A 25,891-nucleotide genomic window follows, 5' to 3' on the forward strand; every position below is an offset into this window, starting at 1 on the left:
ATCTGATGAGCTTGTATCTACCCCAGTGTTTAATACAGTGCCTGGCACATAGCAAGCACTTAATAAATACCACAATTATCTTAAACGGGATGCCAGAACCCCAGTGCCACCCACCACCAACAAACCTCCCTGTTTTCAGAAGAAGGCTGGTCTTTGATGTTTCACCAGTTCCCTCTTTTCCCTCCTGACAAGTCACCTTCCCACTCCTGCTTGCTCTCTGTCCTATCCTTCCAGCACATTCTGCGTTGGCCTGAGGGGATCTTTCCTGATTTTTTTTTTTCCCAAAAATCTTTCTGAAGATGCTATTTCCATTCACTGGTTTTTCAGGGCCCCAAATCATTTCAAGATCCAACCAAGACAGGCTCACTCATCCGGTTCGAACACACCCACGGTCTCCGGGCTATACTTGTAACTAATTAGCACATTTGGGTACAGTCTATTTAGGAGACTGAGAACCTTCTTCCGAAACTCTCTTCCTCAGGCAAACCACTGGTGAGGCTTCAAGCCCCTGCATACTTTCAGGCCCTCCTCTACTCCAAACCCAGGGCTCTTGAAAAGAGGAATTCTCCTGTGTCCTCCCCTCCCGGTCCTCAAGAATGACAGAATAATCCTTTTAGCCTGAGTCACTCCTTTTTTCCTCCGATGGAGGTTCTTCTGCTCTATTAATTTTCAGTTCTTGGATCCTTTTGGGGGTTGGGCGGGAATCCCCCGCCCCCCGACACACACGGGCTGCATGCCCCCATGTAGGACAGGAACTGTGACCAGCCTGGTTGCCTTGTATAGTCCCCAGTGCTTAATATAGTGCTCTGCGCCTAGTAAGGGCTTCACAAATACCGCGATTAGAAGGGACTGAGGAGACACAATCTTTCTGCTCAACTCCACTTGGAATGGGGCGGGTCCCTTTCTTCACCAAAAAAGGCCGCACTGGGCCGAGTGGAGATTAAACACTCAACTATTGTCGGCGATTCTCTCGTGAAGTTCGAGGTTCTTTCTAACCTTCCTTCCCTTCCAGGCTAAGGGGTGAGTGGCTCAGATCTCCTTCTTCCACTACGATCTCTCCTTTCCAGCCACTTCAGGGAGAGGAGCAAGGCTGATTGGAGGAGGAGAAAGCATGCGCCCTTACAGAGGAGGATAAAACCCAGAAAAACTACTAGCCCAGGCATGACCACTAGCCACCTCACCTAAGAGTCAACTCTGGCATTCAGGTCTAGCAGTATTCCCAGCCCATGAGGAGGAGGAGGAAAGGGAGGGACCACCACTCCCCCCTAACCGACCCGAGGGTGGCTCTGCTCTCTGTACGTGCCAGGCTCGAGTCAGAGGAGCCTCTGGTGTTTCTGGGGCCCGAGCCTGGTTCGATCTACCTTCAGGTAAACCCTCAGGGGTCCTGAGGAAGGACTGATACCCAGCCCCACACCGGGCAAGTTCAAATTCCAGTTTGGCCTCCTGGGGATGCTTGGAACTGGGATCTCCCAGTCTCCTGGGGCCTGAGCGGATTGCCCGACTTACCGAAGAACTTCCCCGGGCTGGGCTCTATTCCTGAGCCTGGTCCGGTGCCAAAGCCCCCTCGGCGGGAGTGGACGGGGGCCTTGTCAGGGGAGGCGGTCACAGATCTACCGAACCCTAACCACACATTCTGACAGCATTTGTGAGAGAAGGAAAACAAACCCAAACCCTCGCTCTCAATACAGAGATAAACTGAAGTTAATATTTACAGTTAATTCGCTCTCCTACTTAGACCATAAGCCCCTTGTGGGACAGCAACTGAGCCAAACTTGATGATCTTGTAGCTACTCCAGCACTTTAGGGTGTTTGGGAGATATTAAATTATTTTTACTAATGCTGAGGCCAAGTATAAAAGTAGTTCACCAGCTCCCTGAGAGTCCCAGGGATGGCAATATGTCCTAGACCAACCCTCTGAGGGAGGCAATCTCTCACAAGAGGAGGGAGAGAATTCGTTTAATCATATTGGTCGAGTGCTTACTCTGTGCAAAGCACTGTACTAAGCACTTAGCACTGTACTAAGGGAAGAAAGTTACTCTCTCTCCTTCTGCAGATCTAGTCATCCCCTGAGGGAAGTGAGTTCATTAGGTCTCAGTGAACAAGTAACTGCATCTGAGCCTGTCAGAGATAGGATCTAATCAGACCCATTGCCCTAAGACTGCTTATAAAGGCCCGGGGTGTGGAGGGACGGGAGTCTGGGGAGTCTGACAGAGACCAAGCACACATAACCCCTGCTTCTGTTCCCCATCCCTTCCCCCCTGCCGCCCCCACCCCCAACTGCCCCTTCAATCCACCGGGGACAAATGGAAAAATCCTAAGGGAAGGACCGGCAAGGAGCAAGGTCGGGAGATAGAGAAGGCCTCTCCTCAGAGAGTTAGATTTCAAGGTGCAGGGCGTGGCTTGAGAGAGATGAGTGGGTTTGTAAAGTCAGAAAAGGAATGTGTCTGCTAATTCTGCTGTACTGTACTCTCCCAAAAGCTTAGTACAGTGCTCTGTACACAGTAAGCACTCAATAAATGCCACTGACTGAATGCAGAGACGGCAGTTTCCGAGTAATCCCCGAAAGCTAGGACCTCAAGCCAGGCAAAGCCTGCTCACCGTCCATCGGGGATATGGACCCCTCAGCTGTTTGCTTCTGTCTCCTTTCCCCACTGGCTGGGGGGCCGGAGTGTCCAGAGCAGCCTTGTCGGTTTCACCCCAGTGCCCCGAATCGACCAATGGTACCTAATGAGTACTCACTGGGTGCGGAGCACTATATTAAGACTGCAGAAGGAAGTCAGAGAGTTGAACTTTCAACCCCGACAGAGATCTTGGGTCACTGCGTGGACTCTGGAGCCACTAACTTGGAGGAGAAGTTCACACTCTGAACAGGAAAACCAACACCACTCTTAGAGTCATCCTCTCTCACGGTGGCTGGGTAAATGAAGCAACAGCCTAGGCCGGTTAATCAGTCGATCGATGGAATTTATTGAGAGCTTCCTGTATTAAGAGCACAGGACTGAGACCTGGAGCGGGTGGGAATGGTGGATGCAATCCGATTTCCATGACACCAAGCACTAACTGGCCTTTTTGGGGAAGGAGTCGGGGTCCCCGAGAGTGTAACTGGGGGATGGGCTGAGGTGGCTATGGAGATTTAAACTCTCCAACTCATCTCTAAGGGAGGGAGCAGGCAGTGGCGGGGGGGTATTTGCCTTCCAAACTCTTTTTCCAGCACTAAAACCGCCACCCATTTTTACCACACTTGAGCCCACCCTTTGTCCTTAATTTCCGTTCTGTAGGTATTCAACTCGTCGCCAGGATTTACCGTGGGATTGCCTATTTCTTGTTTCTCTCATTTCCCGTTTCTCTCATTTCCTGCACCCGCCCCTTCCTCTTCATCTCTACACTGTGAATTCGTGGCGGCCGGGGAACGTGCCTGCCAGCTCCGTTGTTTTGTCCTCTCCCAGGCGCTTAGTACCTACACTGCTCTGCATACAGTAAGCGTTCAATAAATACCACTGATGATGATGTCGATGATCTAAAAGTCACATTTCACCAGCCCAGATGCTGACTATTCCTGGCTTGACTACTGCATCACCCCTCCCCCTCTCCTCTTCATGCTTCGCTCTGCTGCCGGGATCATTCTTCCTAAAAATACTGTTCGGCACAAATCTCCACTCTGCTCAAGAAACTGCGACGGTTGCCCACTCCTCTCCCCATCAAGCAAAAATCCCTCACTGCCCCCATTAAGAAACTCAATCAGTTCTTTCCCACCTACTTATCCACCCTCCCCTCCCACTAGCTTCAGCTCACACTCTTCAGGCTCCCAAGCTAAACTGTGCCTGGTTCCCGTCTCTCTCGCCGCTGACCTCTTGCTCACATTCCCCTCGACTGAAAAGTTCACCTCCTCCAAGGGGCCCTCTCAAATTAATGACTCACGTAAGCTCATTACGGATAGGGAACATCTGTTGCCCCATTGCACTGTACTCTCCCAAAGGCTTAGTACATAGTAAGCACTCAAATACCATTAATTGAGCTATCCTGCTTATAAACCTCAGCACCACCTAAGCACCTCGGCAGCTTCCACAACCCCTTTTGTACATCTTACATTCTTTATTACTTATATAATAATCAATTGTATTCACTGAGTGCTTACTATGAGCTGATCGCTGCACTAAGCGGTTGGGAGAATACAGCAGAATTAGCAGACATTTCCTGTCCACAATGAGTTTATAGTCTGGTGGGGAGACAGACATTAATATGACTAAGTGATTTATAAGATATAATTCAAAGATATATTCCTACGGGCTGTGGGGTGAATATCAAATGTCTAAAGGTCACAGATCGAAGTGCATAGATGACACGGAAGAGAGAGCAACCTGGGGACGAAAGGGCTTAACGGGGGAAGGCCTCTTGGAGGAGATGTGACCTTAATAGTGCTCGGAAGGTGGAGAGAGCGGTGGTCTGGCACATATGGAGGGGAGGAAGTTCCCGATTCCAGGGAGGACATGGGAAAGGGGTCGGGGGCGAGATAGACGAGATCGGAGTGTGCGGGCTGGGCTGGAGCAGATGAGTGAGGTGGTATAGGGTCGGGCGAGCTGATTGAGTGCTTTAAAGCCGACGGTAAAGAGTATCTGTTTGACGCGGAGGTTCGCCTGTCCCTTTTTCCTATCAAATTTATTTCAATATCTCCCTTGCTAGACGGCAAGCTCCTTGAGGGGCAGAGATCATACTTATTTACTCTCTAGGCTGTCAGCTTGTTATGGGCAGGGAATGTGTCTATTATTGTACTGTACGCCCTCAAGAGCTTAGTACAGCGCTCTGCACACAGTAGGGGTTCGGTAAATACGGCTGACTACTGCACTCTCCCTAGTCCTGAGTACAGTGCTCGGGCCCCGGGAGGCGCTCACCATAGCAATCAGTGGTACTCACTGTGTGCACAGCACCGTACACAGGGCTTGGGAAACTACAACACGGCAGAGTGGATAGAGCACGGGCCTGGGAGTCAGAAGGTCACGGGTTCTAATCCTGGCTCCGCCACCTGTCTGCTGTGTGGCCTGGGGCAAGTCACTTCACCGGGCCTCAGTTCCCTCATCTGTCAAAGGGGGATCGAGACGGTGAGCCTTGTGTGGGACGGAGACTGTGTCCAACCCAATTATCTTGCTTAGAACAGTGCTTGGCACATAGTAAGCATTATTATTGTTATTACAAGAAAACTGCTAACCTGATTCCTGTCCACAAGCAGCAGAGAGTCTATAGGGGGAGAGAGACATTAAAATAGATTAGGGTAAGAGGAAATGAAGTTTTACTATTGACTGAATGCTTACAAGCAGGGTCATCTGAGTAAGCCCAAAAGCCCTTGGGAGACGAGGTCTGCTTAACCTACTGCAAATAGCTCCCAGCACAACGCTAAGTCCCTGGAGGGCTGCCGGGTCAGGTAACCCTGTGGGCAGAGTGTTGTACTGAGCGTTTGGGAAAGTGCAATAGAGTTGGAAGAAGCGGATCTCTGCCCACAAGGAGCTGACTACAAGGGGAGACCTGTTTTTATAAAACAAATGACTAAGGAAGAGCAGCGTGATCTAGTGGTTAGATCCCAGGCCTGAGAGGGCAGAGGCATGGGTTCTATTCTCGGATCTGGCACCTGTGTGACCTTGGGCAAATCACCTCACTGCTCCATGCCTCAGTTACCTCAGCCGGAGGTCAGGGGTTCGTATCCCGGCTCTGCTACTTGGCAGCTGTGTGACTGTGGGCAGGTCACTTCACTTCTCTGTGCCTCAGTTACCCCATCTGTAAAATGGGGATTAACTGTGAGTCTCACGTGGGGCCCTGTATCTACCTAAGTGCTTAGAACAGTGCTCTGCACATAATAAGTGCTTAACAAATACCAACGTTATTATTATTAAAATGGGGATTAAGATTCTGAGCACTACATGGGGGACGGGCTGTGTCCAACCTGATTAGCTTGCATCGACCCCAATGTTTAGTACAGTGCCCGGCACAGAGTAAGCGCTTAAATACCATAATAATAATAATAATAAAAATAAAATTAGATTGGGGAAATAGTAGAGTACGATACGTACTTAAGTGTCATGGGCCTGGGGTGAGTATAGGGAAGCAGCGTGACTCAGTGGAAAGAGCCCGATCTTAGAAGTCGGAGGTCGTGGGTTCTAATCCCGACTCCGCCACCTGTCAGCTGTGTGACTTTGGGCAAGACGCTTGACTTCTCGGTGCCTCGGTTCCCTCATCTATCAAATGGGGATGAAGACTATGAGCCTCACATGGGACAACCCGACTACCCTGTATCTACCCCAGCGCTTAGAACGGTGCTCGGCACATCGTAAGCGCTTAACAAATACCAACATTATTAGTATTATAAAAGTGCTTAAGGGGTTACCTCAGCGACACGGAGGGGAGAGGTGTGATTTTAGAGGGTTTCGAAGAAGGGGAGGACTGGAGACTGTCAGATATAAGGGTCACCCTGGAGACGGCAGCCTCAGGGGTTCATCCTCACTCCTGAAAAGCAGGGGCTGGTCGGCCTGCCTCCAGGGAAGACCTAGCTAACAAAAAGCTCACTGTGGGCAAGGAACGTGTTTGGGACCTAGTGGCAAGAGCACGGGCCCGGGAGTCAGAAGGACCAGGACTCTAATCCCGGCGCAGCCACTGGTCTGCTGGGTGGACCTGGGGAGAGTCACTTCACTTCTCTGCCGACTCTGCCCCTTGTCAGCTGTGTGACTGTGGGCAAGTCACTTAACTTCTCTGTGCCTCAGTTACCTCATCTGGAAAAAGGGGATTAACTGTGAGCCTCACATGGGACACCCTGATGACCCTGTATCTACCTCAGCGCTTAGTACACAGTCCAAGCTGGCCCGAGCTGGCCTGGCACCTAGTCCCTCCAAGCCTATGCTCTTTCGACTAGTCCATGAAGCTTTCAACACACAAGGTTTCAGGAGTGCGGGCAGCTCAGAAGGCCTGCCGCGGGCACCGGAGAAAACTAACTACCACGTGACACCGTGGCCCTCCAGGGAAGACCTCTCTGATCTGATGAGTCCCGGTCCCTCCCCAGGTGACGTCCTACAGCCTCCGGCCTCAGTGTCCCCCTCCCCCTCCCTGTCGTCCAACCCCTCCCCTGAAAAAACAGCATCTCCCCTGAGAAGCGGGATGGCCTAGTGGATAGAACACGGGCCTGGGCGTCAGAGGTTCTAGGTTCGGCTTCACCACCTGTCTGTTGTGGGCAAGTCAATTCACTTCTCAAGACCTGTTCCCTCATCTGTAAAATGGGCGTTCAATACCTGTTCTCCCTCCTGTTTAGACCAACAGGAACCTGATTATCCTGTAACCACCCCAGTGCTTAGTACGGTGCTTGGCACTTAGTAGTGCTTAATGCAGCAGCGTGGCTCAGTGGACGAGCACGGACTTGGGAGTCAGAGGTCACGGGTTCGAATCCCAGCTCTGCCACTTGTCAGCCGTGTGACTGTGGGCGAGTCACTTAACTTCTCTGTGCCTCAGTTCCCTCATCTGTAAATTGGGGATTAAGACTGTGAGCCTCACGTGGGACAACCTGATTACCCTGTATCTACTCCGGCGCTTAGAGCAGTGCTCTGCACATAGTAAGCCCTTAACAAATACCAACATTATTATTATTATTACAATTACTATTAGGGTAGGATAGATCTAACAAGCTTTCGATTCAGGGTGAGTAGGTTAGTGTTGAGTTTAATTGCTCTGGAGGGACAGTGTATCTATCAAGTTGCTCTGGATAGAATCTTTCCCTTCCGACACAGATGGAAGATGAGAAGGCTTTGGGGAGGAATCTGTTCTCCAATCCACTCACCAGCCCTATCTGGCCATCAAATACCAACTGTTAAAGATTTCCTCTGAAATGGAGAAGCAGTTCAGTTTAGAGGATAGGGCACAGGCTCGGGAGGCAGAAGGCCCTGGGTTCTAATCTCCGTTCCAACCCTTGTCTGCTGTGTGACCTTGGACTAGTCACTTCACTTCTCTGGGCCTCAGTTACCTCATCTGTAAAATAGAGATTAAGATTGTGAGCCCCATGTGGTACAGGGACTGGGTCCAACCTGTTAAGCATGTATCTACCTCAGCACTTAGTACAGTGCCCGGCACATAGTAAGTGTTAATAAATACCATAAAAAAGAAAAAAAGAAATTAAAAAATACAGCACCATCTTCCTCTATAAAGCAATTCTTTCATTTCATTCTTGACACTGGTTTCTTATCTGCTTTCCCGCGTCTTTATGGTGCAGACAGGGTGTTGGCCTACTGTTTCCACTCCTTCCTTTCATTGACTCAACTGTATTTTTAGCTCTGCTCTCTTCTATCCTCTTTCCTCTTCAACTTTGCTATTAATCACAACACTGCTATTTATTCAGTGCTTACTATGTGCCAAGCCCTGTACTTAGCACGGAGATAGATACAACATAAGCAGGTCAGATACAGTTTTTGTTCCATGAGAGGCTCGCAGTCTAAAGGGGAAAGAGAGCAGGTATCATCCCTATTTTTACAGATGAGGAAATTGGGGCACAGAGAAGTTAAGCGACTTGCCCCAGGCAAGCTGTGGACCTGGGATTAGAACCCGGGCTTTCTGGTGCCCAGGCCTATGCTCTTTCTGCTAAGCCATGCAGATTCTCTTATTCAATAGTATTTATTGAGCGCTTTCTATGTGCAGAGTACTGTACTAAGTGCTTGGAATGTACAATTCAGCAACAGATAGAGACCATCCCTCCCAATGATGGGCTTACAGTCTAATTAATCGGGGAAGACAGGCGGACAAAAACAAGACAACCATCACAATTAATAGAATCAAGGGGATGTACACCTCATTAACAAAATAAATAGGGTAATAAAAATATATACAAATGAGCACGGTGCTGAGGGGAGGGGAAGGGAGATCTTCTCTTATCTTAACCAGCTGTAATACCACCTTTGCCTCTGCATTTCATCTTGTCTGTCCCTATCTAGTTCAGACTGGGTTGGGAAGCCAGGGGAGAAGGGCTGGGTTTGATTCTCAGGAAACTTCTCACCATTGGCTTTCAAGCACTCCATCATCTTGCCCCCTCCTACCTCACCTCGCTACTCTCCTACTATACCCCAGCCCCCATGCTTTGCTCCTCTGATGCTAATCTTCTTATTGTACCTCAATCTCATCCATCTCACCACTAACCTGAAAACCCTGTCCTTCCTCAGGCCTGAACACCCTCCCTCCTCATATCTGGCAGGTAATTACTCTTCAAAAGTCTTTTCAAGGCACACCTCCTCCAAGAGGCCTTCCCTGACTAAGCCCTCTTTTCCTTTTCAACTCCCTTCTGCATTGCCCAGACATGTTCCCTTTATTCATCCCTCCTCCCCGCCCCGCAACATTTACGTACATATCTGTTATTTATTTATATTAGTGTCTGTCTCCCCGTCTAGACTGCAAGCTCTCCCAAGCCCTTGGTACAGTGTTCTGCACACAGTAAGCGCTCAATAAACACGAATGACTGACTCCAGCTCCCAGCAAAGTGGCTGCTGATTTCTTTGGGAATAAATCAATATGGCGGCACCGGTCAACCATGGCACATGAAAAGAGCAGGCACTCGTATCAAGCATGCTCACAATATAGGGAAGCCATGGGGTTCGGAAAAATCCGAAGGAACATTTAACACTTGAGAGTTGGGACATTTTAGCAGAGAGGAGCTACTTCAGCCCTCCGCTTTAAAATAGATCAGAGTTTCCCTAAAATGTGCTCCTGGAGGCCCGCCAGAGTTGACAAGGAGTCGTCAAGGCTAGAAGATGCAGCTGGCTGGAGGCACGAAGGGGTGAAAGGAAGAGAGAAGGAGAGGAAGGGAAGTCACTAGGGACTGCGATGCTAAGGAGAGGCTGAGGCGATATTCTCAGGGGAAAGGAGTGGGGTTGGGAGTTATTTGTGGGAAGAAGGGGCGGGGGGGGGGGGAGAGCAGCCTCATGAAAGTTAAAAAGTTGTGACGGTGGGTACACAGAGAGAGGAAAAGCCACCAGAAAACCTGAAAAGGCTTCTGGGCAAGAGAGTAGAGACAAAAATATTCAGGAATCACAACTATATGCACCAGGAGAGCCTCAGAACTCTTGAAAGGCTCTGGAATGTTTTCTTTTCTCCCCTAAGCACACACTTCCAGACAGTAGAAAAAAACTACAGAAAGGAGGTTCTGAGAGGAGAGCGGGTTAGAACACTACAGACGTAATTGTCTCAAGCTAATTTATCGGGGGAATGTGCTCCATAGAGTCTTTCCCTCACACAAGGACCTGGGTTACTTAAACCTCAAGTGAAAAGGACCTCCAATAAGAGCCGCTTGGAAACTCAACTCAAACTCAACCCCTCAGGGCTATTTGTGAGAAGACCTGGTCGGAGCCCCTTCAGGAGCCTGCCTCCTAAAAGCTCCACCTAAGAACTCCACAGTAGGAGGGACACTTGTGTCGTTAGGCTTCAAAGCACAATAAAACCCGTCTCACCCGGCTTTCCTGAGGCTGTTTCCACCCAGGGGAGGCCCCAGAGCTCTGGTGCCCAGAAGGGCTGAAAATAGAAGAGAGACCCTTCTGGGGATGGGTTGGGCCGACCCTCCCAGCCATAACATGAAAACAAAGCTATCAAAGGGAAAGTAGGGGGAAAAAATAAAATAAGGACTGTAACAAACACACAGAAAAGAAGGGCAGTAGCACGCACACAAAACCCAGACGGTCTGCTAAAAAAAACAATGGCAGAGTTATTCTCTGCCTTGAAATGACAATCTTAAAAAAAGAAAAATTTATGTGCTTACTGTGTGCTGGATACTAAACGTTGGGTAGGTGCAAGCTAATCAAGTTGGACACAGTCCATGTCTCACGTGGGGCTCACGGTCTTAATCCCCGTTTTACAGATGAGGCAACTGAGGCACACAGAAGTTAAGTGGCTTGCCCATAGTCACCCAGCAGACAAGCGGCAGGGCAGAGACTAGAACTCAGGTCCTTCTGACTCCCACGCCCGTGCTCGATCCACAAAGATAGGCGGCTTTCCAGCTCACTTTGCAGATATTAAACGTACGGGAAGGACTAAGGGTCTAGGGTCCCGCCTATGAACGTGTACACTGATCCCCCCAAAACTCAGGGTTCGAAAGCTGCAAAGAGAACTAAATGTCACATGATGGGTCTCTCTCCCATGGCTACCCAAGATGATCTCTGCAGACGCATCGGTCTGTCACCGTGTTACGTCTGCCCTGCCCCTTTTATCTTCTGCAAAACAACGCCTCTCCAGATGCTCTGAAAACAGCAACAATAATTTTGTTAAGCACTTATTACTTGCCAATCATAGTGCTCACCGTGTTGAGGTAGATACAATCAGATTCAACCCCGACTTACATGGGGCTCCTAGTCTGAGGCGATGGGAGAAAAGGGGTTTAAATCCAAGTTTACAGATGAGGAAACCGAGCCACAAAGAGGTAAAGTGACTTACCCGAGGTCACACAGCAAATCAGGGGCGGAGCTGGGATGAGAACCCAGGTTTCCCACTTAGCAGTGATGGGTCTTGCTGCTTCTCTGTAGCCTGCTGGGTTCTAAGGTTAGGAATCCTTAACCTCAGCATGATTAGCGTGGCGCAGTGGAAAGAACCCGGGCTTGGGAGTCAGAGATCATGGGTTCGAATCCCAGCTCTGCCACTTGTCAGCTGTGTGACCTTGGGCAAGTCACTTAACTTCTCTGGGCCTCAGTTACCTCATCTGTAAAATGGGGATTAACTGTGAGCCTCACGTGGGACAACCTGATGACCCTATATCTACCCCAACGCTTAGAAGAGTGCTTTGCACATAGTAAGCGCTTAACAGATACCAACATTATTATTATTATCCGGTGGAAAGAGCCTGGAAGTCAGAGGACCTGGATTCGAATTCCAGCTCCACCGCTTACCTGCTGTGTGACCTTGGGCAAGACACTTAGCTTCTCGGTGCTTCAATTGCCTCACGTGCAAAATGGAGATTTAATATCTGTTCTCCCTCGGACTGTGAGCCCTGTGTGGGACCTACCATGTATAGTATATATACATATATACATACATATATATATATATCAGAGTACAGTGCTCTGCACATAGTAAGCACTCAATAAATACTACTGAATGAATGTATCTAGCCCAATGCTTAGTACAGTGGTTGGCACATAGTAAGCAACAAATACCCCGATTATAATTACTATTCCCTAACACCGAGAAGCAGTGTGGCTTAGTGGAAAGAGCACGGGCTTGGGAGTCAGAGGTCGTGGGTTCTAATCCCCGACTCCCCCGCTTATCAGCTGTGTGACTTTGGGCACGTTACTTCTCTATGTCTCAGTTACCTCCTCTGTAAAATGGGGATTAAGACTGTAAGTCCCACGTGGGACAACCTGATGACCTTTCATCATTCATTAGCATTTACTGAGCGCTTACTATGTGCCGAGCACTGTACTAAGCGCTTGAAATGTACAATTCGGCAACAGATAGAGACAATCCCTGCCCGGTGACGGGCTCACAGTCTAAACAGGGGAGAATGTATCTACCCCAGCACTTAGAACAGTGTTTGGCACAAAGTAAGTTCTCAACAAGTATCATCATCGTCATGTATGTGTGTGTTTGTGTGTATGTTAGGGCTGCGGCCCACCTTAGAAAGGCAAAGGGAAAATAAGCAGATAAGAAAATAAGCCTAGGAGAAAGAGCTTGAGTCTGGAAGTCAGAGGACCCCAGTCCTAATCCCGCTCCGCCACTTGCCTGCTGTGATACCTTGCGCAAGTCCCTTAACTTCACTGTGCTTCAGTTCCCTCATCTGCAAATTGGGGATTTGATACCTGTTCTGCCACTGCCAGACTGTGAGTCCAATGTGGGACCTGATTTTCATACCAGCGCTTAGAACAGGGCTTAGCATATAGTAAGCGCTTAACAAATACATTCATTATTATCTACCCCAGCACTTAGTACAGTAAGTATTTAACAAATACCATAGTTATAATTATTATTTCCCCATACAGTGATGGAGGGGTGGGGGGAATACGCAGCTCATCCTAGACCCCAGACAGGGAGAAGGAGAAAGGAAAGCAGCATGGCCTGAGGGAAAGAGCCCGGATCTGGGAGTCAGAAGACTTAGGTTCTAATCCCATCTCTGCCACTTGTCTGCTGTGTGACCTCGGGCATAACACCACTTCTCTGTGCCTCAGTTACCTCATGCCTGGCACACAGTAAGTGCTTAACAAATACCATTATTATTAACTTCTCTGTGTCTCAGTGGCCTCATCTGTAAAATGGGGATTAAGACTATGAGCCCCACATGGGACAACCTGATTACCGTTTATCTTCCCCAGCGCTCAGAACAGTGCTTGGCATATAGTAAGGACTTAAATACCATCATTATTATTATCACTTCTCTACTCCTCAGTTCCTTCATCTGTAAAATGGGGATTGAGACTGTGAGCCCCACGTGGGACAGGGACTGTGTCTAACTCTATTAGCCTGTATCCATCCCAGCGCTCAGTACAGTGCCCAGCACAAAGCATTTAAACACCATTATTATTATTCTCTCTGCCTCAGTTACACCTCATCTCTAAAATGGGTATCAAAACTGTGAGTCCTGTGTGGGACAGGGACTGGGTCCAACTCCATTAGCTTGTATCCACCCCAGCGCTTAGTACCATGCCCAGCACAAAGTAAGCTCTTAACAAACATCATTATTATTCTCTGTGCCTCAGTTACCTCATCTATAAAATGGGGATGAAGACTGTGAACCCTATGAGGGAGAGGGATTATGTCCAACCCCATTGGCTTGTATCCACCCCAGCGCTCAGGACAGTGCAGGGCACACAGTAAGCTCCATGGCTCAATGGAAAGAGCCCGGACTTGGGAGTCAGAGGTCATGGGTTCCAATCCCACCTGCGCCAACTGTCAGCTGTGGAAGTTTGGGCAAGTCCCTTCACTTCCCTGTGCCTCAGTGAGCTCATCTGTAAAATGGGGATGAAGACTGTGAGCCTCACGTGGGACAACCTGATTACCCCGTATCTCCCCACCGGCGGTTAGAACAGTGCTTTGCACATAGTAAGCGCTTAACAAACACCATCATTATTATTAATAATATTTTGGTATTTGTTAAGTGCTATATGCTGAGCACTGTTCTAAGCACTGGGGTAGATACAAGGTCAACAGGTGGGTCTCACAGTCTTAATCCAGCTCTTGGAAGAGTGCTCTGCACTTAGTCAGCGCTGACCAAAATGCCATCATTATTATTACCTCCATTTTACAGATGAGGTCACTGAGACCAACACTATTATTCTTCTCTGGGCCTCATTGACCTCATCTGCAAAATGGGGATGGAGACTGTGAGCCCCATGGGGGACAGGGACTGTGGGGGACAGGGACTGTGTCTGGCCTGACTGTCAGCTAATAATAATAATGATGATGGCATTTGTTAAGTGTCTTCCCCTCTTCAAAGCCCTACTCAGAGCTCACCTCCTCCAGGAGGCCTTCCCAGACTTAGCCCTCCCTTTCCTTCTGCTCCCCCCCACCTTCTGCTCTTCCCCCTTCCCCTCAGCGCTGTGCTCATTTGTATATATTATTTATTACCCTATTTATTTTGTTAATGAGGTGTACATCCCCTTGATTCTATTTAGCTTGATAATGCTGTCTTATTTTTATTTTGTTCTGTTTGGTTTTGTTGTCTGTCTCCCCCTATTAGACTGTGAACCCGTCGTTGGGCAGCGATGGTCTCTCTCTGTGGCCCAACTGTCCATTCCAAGCGCTTAGTCCAGTGCTCTGCACAGAATAAGCGCTCAATAAATAGGACTAAATGAATGATTCATTCATTCATTCAGTCGTATTTATTGAGCGCTTACTATGTGCAGAGCACTGTACTAAGCGCTTGGGATGAACAAGTCGGCAACAGATAGAGACAGTCCCTGCCGTTTGACGGGCTTACAGTCTAATCGGGGGAGATGGACAGACAAGAACAATGGCAATAAAGTCTCTATCTGTTGCCCAACTGCCCATTCCAAGCGCTTAGTCCAGTGCTCAGCACACAGTAAGTGCTCAATAAATACGACTGAATGAATGAATGGTCTCTGTTGCCCAATTGTCCATTCTAACCGCTTAGTCCAGTGCCCTGCACAGAGTAAGCATTCAATAAATACGACTGAATGAATAAATGGTCTCTGTTGCCCAAATATCCATTCTAAGCGCTTAGTCCAGTGCTCTGCACAGAATAAGCGCTCAATAAATACGAATGAATGAATGGTCTCTCTCTGTTCCCCAACTGTCCATTCTAAGCACTCAGTCCAGTGCTCTGCACAGAGTTAGCGCTCAATAAATACGATTGAATGAATGAACGGGCAGGCATAGTCTCTGTTGTCCAACTGCCCATACCAAGCGCTTAGTCCAGTGCTCTGCACAGAATAAGCGCTCAATAAATACGATTGAATGAATGGTCTCTCTCTGTTGCCCAACTGTCCATTCCAAGCGCTTAGTCCAGTGCTCTGCACAGAGTAAGCGCTCAACAAATACCACTGAATGAATGAATTTAAGCACTTACTCTGTGCCCAGCACTGTTCTAAGCACTGGGGTAGATAGAAGGTAATCAGGTTGTCCCATGTGAGGCTCCCAGTCTCCATCCCCATTTTCCAGATGAGGTCACTGAGGCCCAGAGAGGTGAAGTGACCCGCCCAAAGTCACCCAGCTGACAAGTGTCGGGGTCGGGATTATTCATTCATCCACTGGTATTTATTCATTCAATAGTATTTATTGAGCGCTTACTATGTGCAGAGCACTGTACTAAGCGCTTGGAATGGACAAGTCGGCAAGAGCCAGTCCCTGCCCTTTGACGGGCTTTATTGAGCGCTCACTCTGTGCAGAGCACTGTACTAAGCGCTTGGAACGGACAAGTCGGCAACAGAGCCAGTCCCTGCCCTTTGACGGGCTTTATTGAGCGCTCACTCTGTGCAGAGCACTGTACTAAGCGCTTGGAATGGACAAGTCGGCAACAGAGACAGTCCCTGCCTTTGACGGGCTTTATTGAGCGCTATGTGCAGGGCACTGTACTAAGCGCTTGGAATGGACAAGTCGGCAATAGAGCCAGTCCCTGCCCTTTGATGGGCTTTACTGAGCGCTCACTCTGTGCAGAGCACTGTACTAAGCGCTTGGAACGGACAAGTCGGCAACAGAGCCAGTCCCTGCCCTTTGATGGGCTTTATTGAGCGCTCACCCTGTGCAGAGCACTGCACTAAGCGCTTGGGCAACAGAGCGCGACCCTCCCTCGCCCCAGGACGGGCTCCCAGTCGAACCCACGACCTTCCCCCTCCCAAACCCGGGCTGTTGCCCCCGAGCCGCGCCGCTTCCCGCCCCACCGCTCACTGCAGCGCTTGGCACGGAGAAAGCGCTTATGACTTTTTTTTAAAAAAAGGAAGGCGGGAGGTGGAAAACCTGCCCGGGGCACAGCAGCAGCACAGTGTGGGAGCGCGGGGGAGGGAGGAGACGGCAAGGCGGGCCGCGCGCCCCCGCCCTCCTTCCCTCCCACCACGGCGAGACTGCGGGCCTCTCCCCTCAGCCCCCCCGCCCGTCCCCGCCGCCGGACTCTCACCCCGCCACGCCCGGGGGTCTCGGGCTTCGAAGGGAGGGCTGATCCCGCCGTCGTTTTCCTCAGGAACCCATGGCGGGAGGCGGCGGGGCGCGGCGGCCGCCCCGCTCCAGCGTCTCCCCTCAGCCCGGCGGGGCCCAGCGGCGCGCGCGCGCGGCGGGCGGGAGCGCGCGCGCGAGGGGCGGGATTAGGGGGCCGGGGGGGAGGGGGCCCCCCCCCCGCCGCCGAGCGCGCAGGCGCACTGAGGGGGATTACGGAGCCGAGGGGCCGCCGCCGGACGCGCAGGCGCACTGAGGGGCTGGAGGGGGGGGATTACGGAGCCGAGGAGCCGCCGCCGAGCGCGCAGGCGCACTGAGGGGGATTACGGACCCGAGGGGGTCGCCGCCGAGCGCGCAGGCGCATTGAGGGGCTGGAGGGAGGGGGATTACGGAGTAGAGCGGCCGCTGCCGAGCGCGCAGGCGCACTGAGGGGTTGAGGGGGGATTACGGAGTAGGGCGGCCGCCGCCGAGCGCGCAGGCGCACTGAGGGGCTGGGAGGGGGATTAGGGAGCAGAGGGGCCGCCGCCGAGCGCGCAGGCGCACTGAGGGGCTGGGAGGGGAGCCTGGGGGGGATTACGGAGCAGAGGGACCGCCGCCGAGCGCGCAGGCGCCCTGAGAGGCTGGAGTGGGGCACAGCGGCCGCCGCCGAGCGCGCAGGCGCACGGAGGGGCTGGGCGGGGGGATTACGGAGCAGAGGGGCCGTCGCCGAGCGCGCAGGCGCAGTGGGGGGCTGGGAGGGGGGATTACGGAGCAGAGCGGCCAGCGCCGAGCGCGCAGGCGTATGGTGGGGGAGCTGGGGCTGACATCAGCGGCAGCTCCTTAAAGGGACAGTTCACCCCCTCATTCATTCATTCATTCATTCATTCATTCATTCATTCATTCATTCATTCATTCATTCATTCAATCGTATTTACTGAGCGCCTACTGAGGCTCAGTGAACTCGGGTTTGGGAGTCAGAGATCATGGGTTCGAATCCCGATTCCGCTACTAAGCAGCTGTGTGACCCTGGGCAAGTTACTTAACTTCTCTATGCCTCAATTCCCTCATCTGTAAACATGGGGATTAAGACTGTGAGCCCCACGTGGGACAACCTGATTATTTTGTTCCCCTCCCCAGAGTTTAGAACAGTGCTTGGCACATAGTAAGCATTTTTAAAATGTCATCATTGTTATTATTACTAAGCGCTCGGACAGAACAATTCAGCAATAAAGAGTGACAATCCCCACCCACACTGGGCTTACAGTCTAGAAGGGGAGAGACAGGCACCAGAACAAGTAAATAATAATAATAATAATGATGATGGTATTTGTTAAGCATTTACTATGTGCCAAACACTGTTCTAAGTGCTGGGGTAGAAACAAGGTAATCAGGTTGTCCCACGTAGGGCTCACAGACTTCATCCCCATTTTACAGATGAGGGAACTGAGGCACAGAGAAGTTAAGTGACTTCCCCAAGGTAACATAGCTGACAAGCGGCGGATCCAGGATTAGAACCCATGACCTGTGACTCCCATGCCCGGGCTCTTTCCACTAAGCCATGTGCATCAATAGAAATAGAATTATAGATATATACACATCAAAACAAGTAAACAGACATTAATATAAATAGAATTATTTATATATACACAAGTAGTGTGGGGCGGGAGGGGGGTTAGAGCAAAGGGAGCAAGTCGAGGGGAGGGGAGGGGGAGCTGAGGAAAGGGGGGGCTTAGTCTGGGAAGACCTCTTGAAGGAGGTGAGCCTTCAGAACTAAGGACCAGCAACAGGAGCCCACCCAATTGGAAACAGCTCGGGGCGGGGTTGGGGTTCACGCACCCCATCATCCAACCCTCACCCCGATTATCTGAAGCAGAAATGACAACTCCTAGGAGCTCTCGCATCCAGTGCTTAGAACAGTGCTTGGCATATAGTAGGCACTTAAGAAATACCATCATTATTATTATTAATCCTCTGCAGAGAGAGGGGGTACAGGAGGGTCAACTGGTCCTTCTTAAGGAGGCGGCCGACTCCTGATCCAGATAATAATGATAATGATGGTATTTGTTAAGCACTTACTATGTGCCAAGCACTGTTCTAAGCACTGGGGTAGATACAAGGCAATCAGGTTGGACACAGTCTCCTGTCCCACATGGGGCTCCCAGTCTCAATCCCCGTTTTACAGATGAGGTAACTGAGGCCCAGTGAAGTGAAGTGACTTGCCCAACATCACACAGCTGACAAGTGGCAGAGTCGGAATTAGAACCCATGACCTCTCACTCCCAAGCCCATACTTTTGCCATTAGGCCATGCTGCCTCTTGAAGTAAATTTTCTGCATTGGCCCTCCTGCCCTGTTTTTTCAGCCCTTGCTGATGGAAACAGCTGTTCACCCTCCTTCCAGTCTCACCAAAGATCTCACTCAACTCCATTTTACAGTCAATCTGAAATGATCATTTCTTCCTGGCCCAGACCTGGTTCATGACTTGGTCGCCAGGAGGTGAGTTCATTCGATCGTATTTATTGAGGGCTTACTGTGTGCAAAGCACTGTACCAAGCATTTAATGCAAATATAGTCACTCTTTGCATTTAACTACTGAGATGGGGTCAGGCCGCATGCAAATAGGAAAAAATTAAGAACGACTCCTATATGGGATCATAGCAGTTTGGATGAAAAGATGACCTTCAATAATACACCTCACTGGAACTAACTGAAATCCAAATCAACATCCACAGCATTTACTGAATATCTGCTGTGTGTAGACCACTGCAGTAGGTATACACCAGCCAACCCCCGTTCCCAGATATCCAGAGACTATAAGCTTGTTATGGATAGAGAACGTGTCCACCACCTCTGTTGACTGTACTCTCCCAAGCGCTTAGTACAGTGCTAAACACACAGAAAGTGCTCAATAAATACAATTGATTCCATATTTTTGCTTCCAGACGCAAAATCCTTCCCAGGCAATAACAAACCAGTTCCCCAATTCTCGGCTCTGAGAGAGGCAGGTGGCAGGTATTTTTAGCCTCATGATTGAAGAGGGGAAGATTAAAACCCAGAGACGGGAAATGATTTGCCCAAGGTCGCACAGCAGGTCAGTGGGTGGAGCCAGGACCCGAAGCCAGATCTCCCCATTCCTATACCAGGCCGAAGAGGGTTGGAAGGTTATTCATTCAATAGTATTTACTGAGCGCTTACTATGTGCAGAGCACTGTACTAAGCGCTTGGAATGAACAAATCGGTAACAGATAGAGACAGCCCCTGCCCTTCAATGGGCTTACAGTCTAATCGGATAATAATGTGGGTATTTGTTAAGCGCTTACTATGTGCAGATCACTGCTGTAAGCGCTGCGGTAGATACAGGGTAATCAGATCGTCCCACGTGAGGCTCACAATCTTCATCCCCATTTTACAGATGGGGTCACTGAGGCACAGAGAAGTTAGATGACTTGCCCGAAGTCGCACAGCTGACAAGTGGCAGAGCCGGGATTCGAACCAATGACCTCTGACTCCCAAGCCCGGGCTCTTTCCACTGAGCCAGGAATTTGGGGTACTTCTGTGCTTGAATTGTCTTAAATCTAATCTCACTGACCAACTCTGATCTGGAAGCGTCAGCTGACTGGCGCCTGAGAGATTCATAACGAGCTGGGAGAGCCATCTGGCCTGGTTCAGAAATTTACATATTACAACTCTCCACCCACCCTCCTTCAAATCTCCACCCCCACCAAGGTCTGACAGGGTAGAGTGGGAGGCAGAAGTGATAATCCGCCAGAGACTTGCTCCAGATCTTGGGCAAACCCTTGTAGGTGAAACCAGGTGGGAAAGGGGAGAGGTTTAAGAGGACCCACAGAAGGGACTCCCATACACGCATGACTCATTCCAGATTGCTTATCTTCCCTAGCTCTGCAGCCTGCCCTGGGGCTGGGACTTTATCATGCTTAGTACAGTGCTCTGCACATAGTAAGCGTTCAGTAAATCAGAGAAGCAGCGTGGAGCAGTGGAAAGAGCATGGGCTTTGGAGTCAGGGCTCATGAGTTCGAATCCCAGCTCTGCCACTTGTCAGCTGTGTGACTGTGGGCAAGTCACTTAACTTCTCTGTGCCTCAGTTCCCTCATCTGTAAAATGGGGATTAAGACTGTGAGCCCCACGTGGGACAACCTGATTCCCCTGTGTTTACCCCAGCGCTTAGAACAGTGTTCTGCACATAGTAAGCGCTTAACAAATACCAACATTATTATTATTATTAAATACCATAGATTGCTTCCTCACATCCCCCCCGGGTGAGCATGGCATCTCTTACCTTCTCTCCATCTTCCCTGCAGCCTCATGGTATCACAGCCTGAGAAAGCACCGTCTCCTCTCGGGGCTCAGGGAAGGGATCCTATGAGATCTTGGCCACATCCCACTTTTCCCACCCAGTTTTCCAGGTCCTCCCAACACACAGCCTTCTGGAGCATCCCAGACCCAATGGGGCAGATTCCAAACCTGGATGAAAAGCAAACCCATCCGACTCATCTCTCTCAGCCCCAGAACACTTATGTTCTGATCAGTAATTTTATTTATTTATATTAATGTCTGTCTCACCCTCTAGGCTGTAAGCTCAAGGTGGGCAGGGAACATTCATTCAGTAGTATTTATTGAGCACTTACTATGTGCACAGCACAGTACTAAGCACTTGGAATGTACAATTCGGCAACAGATAGAGACAATCCCTGCCCAATAGCGGGCTCACAGTCTAAACGGGGGAGACAGACGGCAGAGCAAAACAGAACAAAACAAAACAACATCATCAAGATAAATAGAATCATGGAGATGTACACCTCATTAACAAAATAAATAAGAACCTGTCTTTTATATTGTTCAACTGTACTCTCCTAAGTACTTAGTACAGTGTTCTGCACACAATACGTGCTCAATAAATACAGTTGACTTACATGTCATCTCTGCTGAACAACATGGTAATAAAAATCATAATAATTGTGGTATTTGTTAAGCACTTACTACATGACAAAGACTGTATTGAGCACTAAGGTAGATACAAGATAATCAGGTTTCACTCAGGGCTCACACTCTTAGTAGGAAGGAGCACAGGTATTGAATCCCCATTGTATGGATGAAAGAGCTAGAGACACAGAGAAGTTGAGTGATTTGCCCAAGGTCCCACAGCAGATGAATGATGGAGCCAGAATTAGAACCCAGGTTCTCTAACTCCCACACCCGTGCTCTTTTCGCCGGGCCACGCTGCTTCTCCATGGTGATTAGACAACCTCCCTTATCACCCTTCAAGGAACACATGGGGAGAAGTTAAGGCAACCGATTATCCTTTCCGGCATTAAAAAAAAATGCTGGAAGGTTTTTAGAAAAGGTCACCCAATTCCCCTTCCTTCCAGCCCTTCCCTCATTGAGCAGTGACACATCTAGTGACCTCGAGCCTTAGCAACCTGAAGAAGTTTAGGACCAATTGTTCTCTCTTGGGGGGGGTTGCCAAGTCCTCTTCCCCTGTGGCAGGCAGCTTGGGGGTTCCTGGGAAGATTCCAATCCTGGATGAAAAGCAAACCCATCCAACTCGTCTCTCCCACCTGGAGCAGGGCAGTGGAGGGGTGGGAGGAGAGGGATGTGGAGATGGGAGACCAGAGTTATGGAGGGGGATGGTTAGAAGGGGGCAGGAGAAGGAATAGAAGGGTTGGAGGGCAAATCCTTAGATTTATAATCCCACTTCCTCCAGGAAGCCTTCTCCAATTAATTCCCGACACCTCCACTCGTTTAATCATTCGATCGGCGGAATTTATGGAGTGCTTACTGTGCGCAGAGCACTGTACCTAGCACTTAGGAGAGTGCAATACAACAGAGATGGTAGACACAATCCCTGCCTACAGGGAGCAACAGACATTAAGATAAATTATGGATATGTACATCAGTGCTGTGGGGTTGAGGTGAATATCAGGTGTCCAAAGGGTACAGACTCAAGTGCACAGGGGACAAGGAATGGAGAGAAAATAGGAGAAATGGGGGGTTAATCGGGGAAGCCTCATGGTGGAGATGTGTAATAATAATTATTGCGGTATTGAAGTGCTTACTATGTGCCAAGCACTGGGGCAGATAATAATAATGGTATTTGTTAAGCGATTTACTACGTGCCAGGCATTTTACTAAGTGCTGGATACAAGCAAATCGGGTTGGACACAGTCCCTGTCCCGCTTGGGGCTCACAGTCTCAATCTTCATTTTACAAATAAGGTAACTGAGGCCTAGAGAAGTGAAGTAACTTGCCCATGGTCACCAACAGACAAGTGGTGGAGCCAGGAGTAGAACCCACAACCTTCTGACTCCCAGGCCCGTGCTCAAACCACCATGTCATGCTGCTTCTGTAGCTACAAGAATCCCTGTCCCCCATGGGACTCACAGCCTAAGAAGGAGATAAAACAATGTTTAAACCCCATTTTGTGGCTGAGGAAACTGAGTCCCAGACTTACCCTAAGGTCAGTAGACAAGTGGCTGAGCAGGAAGCGACCCAGCAACCCCCCCTGGCCCTTCTATATTCAGATCCATCCTCAGTACTATATCTCTACAGCCAGCGGATCATACCATTATTTATTCTATTTCATTTTGGCACTCTCCCAGTTCTACCTAACGTACCCTTGTTCTTCCTCCTCCTCCCTCTATTTAAAAATCAGTTTTGTCTGCCTGTCTCCTCCAGGAATACGAGTTGCGTTCCTGCTGTACTCTCCCAAGTACTCGATAAGATGCTCTGACTGATGAAAATTCTTATCAAGATTTGTTCCAAAATTCTCTCCTAGTTGGGACTGATTCACACCGTCAGCCCGACGGTGACGTCAGATCAAGAACAACTGGAGAGAAACAAGTCTCTGCGACGGAAGGAACGGAGACCATCTCGTTGAGCATGTAGACAGAGGGCTTCCTGACAGGAGAGAGACGGTTTCACATCGCCTGGGCCCCATCCTTGGAAACGAGAATTAATTAGAGGTTCGAGGAGCCACGCAGCCATGTTGCTCTTGACTCCGAACCCCTGACTCACCGCCCGGCTTTGGACACGTCCGTTCCAGCAGATGTCCGTCCGTCTCTCTGGCTTCCCAGTTGCCCCCGCTTATAAAACAGAATAATCGCTACTTCCGAGGGGGCGTTGAGGGTTAATAGGGAAGGTGACTGGGTTCTTAGAGGTCACGGGGAAGTGTAATTATCCAGAGATCACATGATGTAGGTGAAGCAGGCTGGCACTCTTAAGGGGGACAGAGAAATAATCCCTGTTCAATCAAACAGACTGTACGTCGGTCTCGTCAAGCTCACCGCAGACCTCTCGCCCACATCCTGCCTCTGGTCTGGAACGCCCTTCCTCTTCATATTCTACAGACAATGACTCTCCCCACCTTTAAAGCCTTACTGAAGGCACATCTCCTCCAAGAGGCCTTCCCTGACTTAAGCCATCCTTTCCCCTTCTCCCACTCCTTTCTGTATGGCCCTGGCTTGCTCCCTTTATTCATCTCTCCTCCCAGCCCCACAGCACTCATGTTCATATCCGTAATTTATTTATATTAATGTCTGTCTCCCTCACTGGACGGTAAGTTTGCTGTGGGCAGGGGATGTGTCCATTATAATGTTAATATTGTATTCTCCCAAGCGCTTAGTGCAGTATTCTGCACACAGTAAGCGCTCAATAAATACGAGTGACTGACTGACTACTAAGCACTTGGGAGAATGTAACATAAAGTTGACAGACATGTTCCCTGTCCAAAACACCAAAGCTCCAGCTCTAGTCTTCTTAAAGTGACAAGACTCACCTGCCTCAAGCCTGATCAGTCCTTCCTCCCCACCGGCCCCCTGTCCGCACACCCTCACACAGCGCTCACCTCTTTTCTCCCCACCTCCCGTCACCCATGGACACATCGGCTGCACGCTAAATCCTTCTGTCCCTCTGGCTCGCTGCCCAGCACAGAAGCTTGCATCCTCTTCAGAGAGGGATGACAGGAAAAAAAAACAATCTCCTCAACCCCAAAATAGCCCCTCAGTCCAACCACACCATCATCTCAGTGTCTCTCTCCTCTCGCCTGCCCCACGGCCCCTGAGTGTTCATTTCCCTCTTCCTGAGTGCTGGGTGTCATCTCCCTCAGAGGAGCGCCATAAAGATGACGTGAGCTAAAGGAAACAACTCCCACCTGCTCAGAAGGAAAATAGGAGGATGAAAGAGAGGCTATTGGGAAATGTTTTGAGCTGCTAGAATGAAGAGGGGTGAAGAAACACTAAGTGCTGTGTTGTTTTGCGTTGTATTTCCCCAAGTCGCTTTCAGAGAAGGAACACAAAGCTACCTGAAGGCTCATTATCCCCTTTTACTGAGGAGAATTATCCCCATTTACCGAGGGGAAACAAGCCAGCCAGTGACTGGACCACAGTCATCACTGAACAGGTGGGGTCAGAACCAGGCCCCAGGGCACTTGGTCACTCATTTGGGTTTGGGTCCCTCACGCCTCACTCACTTCTCACACCTGTCATCTCAATCTCCTCACATGCTCCTCCTTCCTAACTTCCTGCCTCAGCCAAAGAGATAATGCCTGTGGCTGTCTCAGGTCATCTGTGAGTCCATCTCCCCATCACTGGTCCCCATCAATGGCTCCAAATCTGTAGGATGACTAGAAAGGACCCCCTGGAAGACTCCTGGGGCCTTTTTCCTGAGGAGGCTCCTATAAAAAACCATGACTGAAAAGGGGGAATAAATCCCAGAACCTCCTGGATGAACTAGGAACCAGCCATGCAAAGAGAGACCTCATCTTCTCTAATGGACGAGATCGTTAGATTATTACCTGGGTTCTGATCCCGGTTCTGCCATTTGTCTACTTACTGGGTGACCTTGGGCAAGTTCCCTCTTCGGTAAAATAGGGATTCAATACTTGTTCTCCTTCCTACTTAAAAAGCATGGGATAGCATGGGATAGGGATAACGTGGCTCAGTGGAAAGAGCACGGGCTTAGGAGTCAGAGGTTGTGGATTCTAATCCTGGCTCTGCCACTTATCAGCTGTGTGACTTTGGGCAAGTCACTTCTCTGGCCTCAGTTACCTCATCTGGAAAATGGGGATTAAGACTGTGAGCCCTGTGTTGGACGTGCTTACCTTGTATTTACCCAGTGCTTAGAACAGTGCTTGGCACATAGTAAGCGCTTAAATACCATCATCATCATTATCTTCTTCATGCTTGGCACATAGTAAGTGCGTAACAATTATCGCAATTCTTGGGAAGCAGCATGGCCTAGTGGAAAGAGCAGGCCTATGAGTCAGAGAACCTGGGTTCTAAACCTGGCTCTACCACTTATCT

The 25,891-nt window shown here is 49.7% G+C and overlaps 1 protein-coding gene across 3 annotated transcripts in view; it reads right to left on the reverse strand.

Moving 5' to 3' along the window:
- The window catches only part of TMEM184B (transmembrane protein 184B), a 47,673-nt gene extending 23,944 nt beyond the window's left edge, over window positions 1-23,729 (reverse strand). The window contains exon 1 of one of the 3 annotated variants that reach the window (XM_029079433.1): window positions 23,607-23,729. The gene's annotated coding sequence lies outside the window, so the exon portion shown is untranslated. Of the gene's footprint in view, window positions 1-16,561; window positions 16,687-23,606 lie in introns of those variants that run through there. The other 2 variants (XM_029079432.2, XM_029079434.2) reach the window with 2 other exon arrangements.
- Between the last annotated feature and the right edge of the window lie 2,162 nt (window positions 23,730-25,891).

This window comes from Ornithorhynchus anatinus, chromosome 14 (assembly GCF_004115215.2).
Source record: "Ornithorhynchus anatinus isolate Pmale09 chromosome 14, mOrnAna1.pri.v4, whole genome shotgun sequence".
Taxonomy (NCBI): Eukaryota; Metazoa; Chordata; class Mammalia; order Monotremata; family Ornithorhynchidae; genus Ornithorhynchus; species Ornithorhynchus anatinus.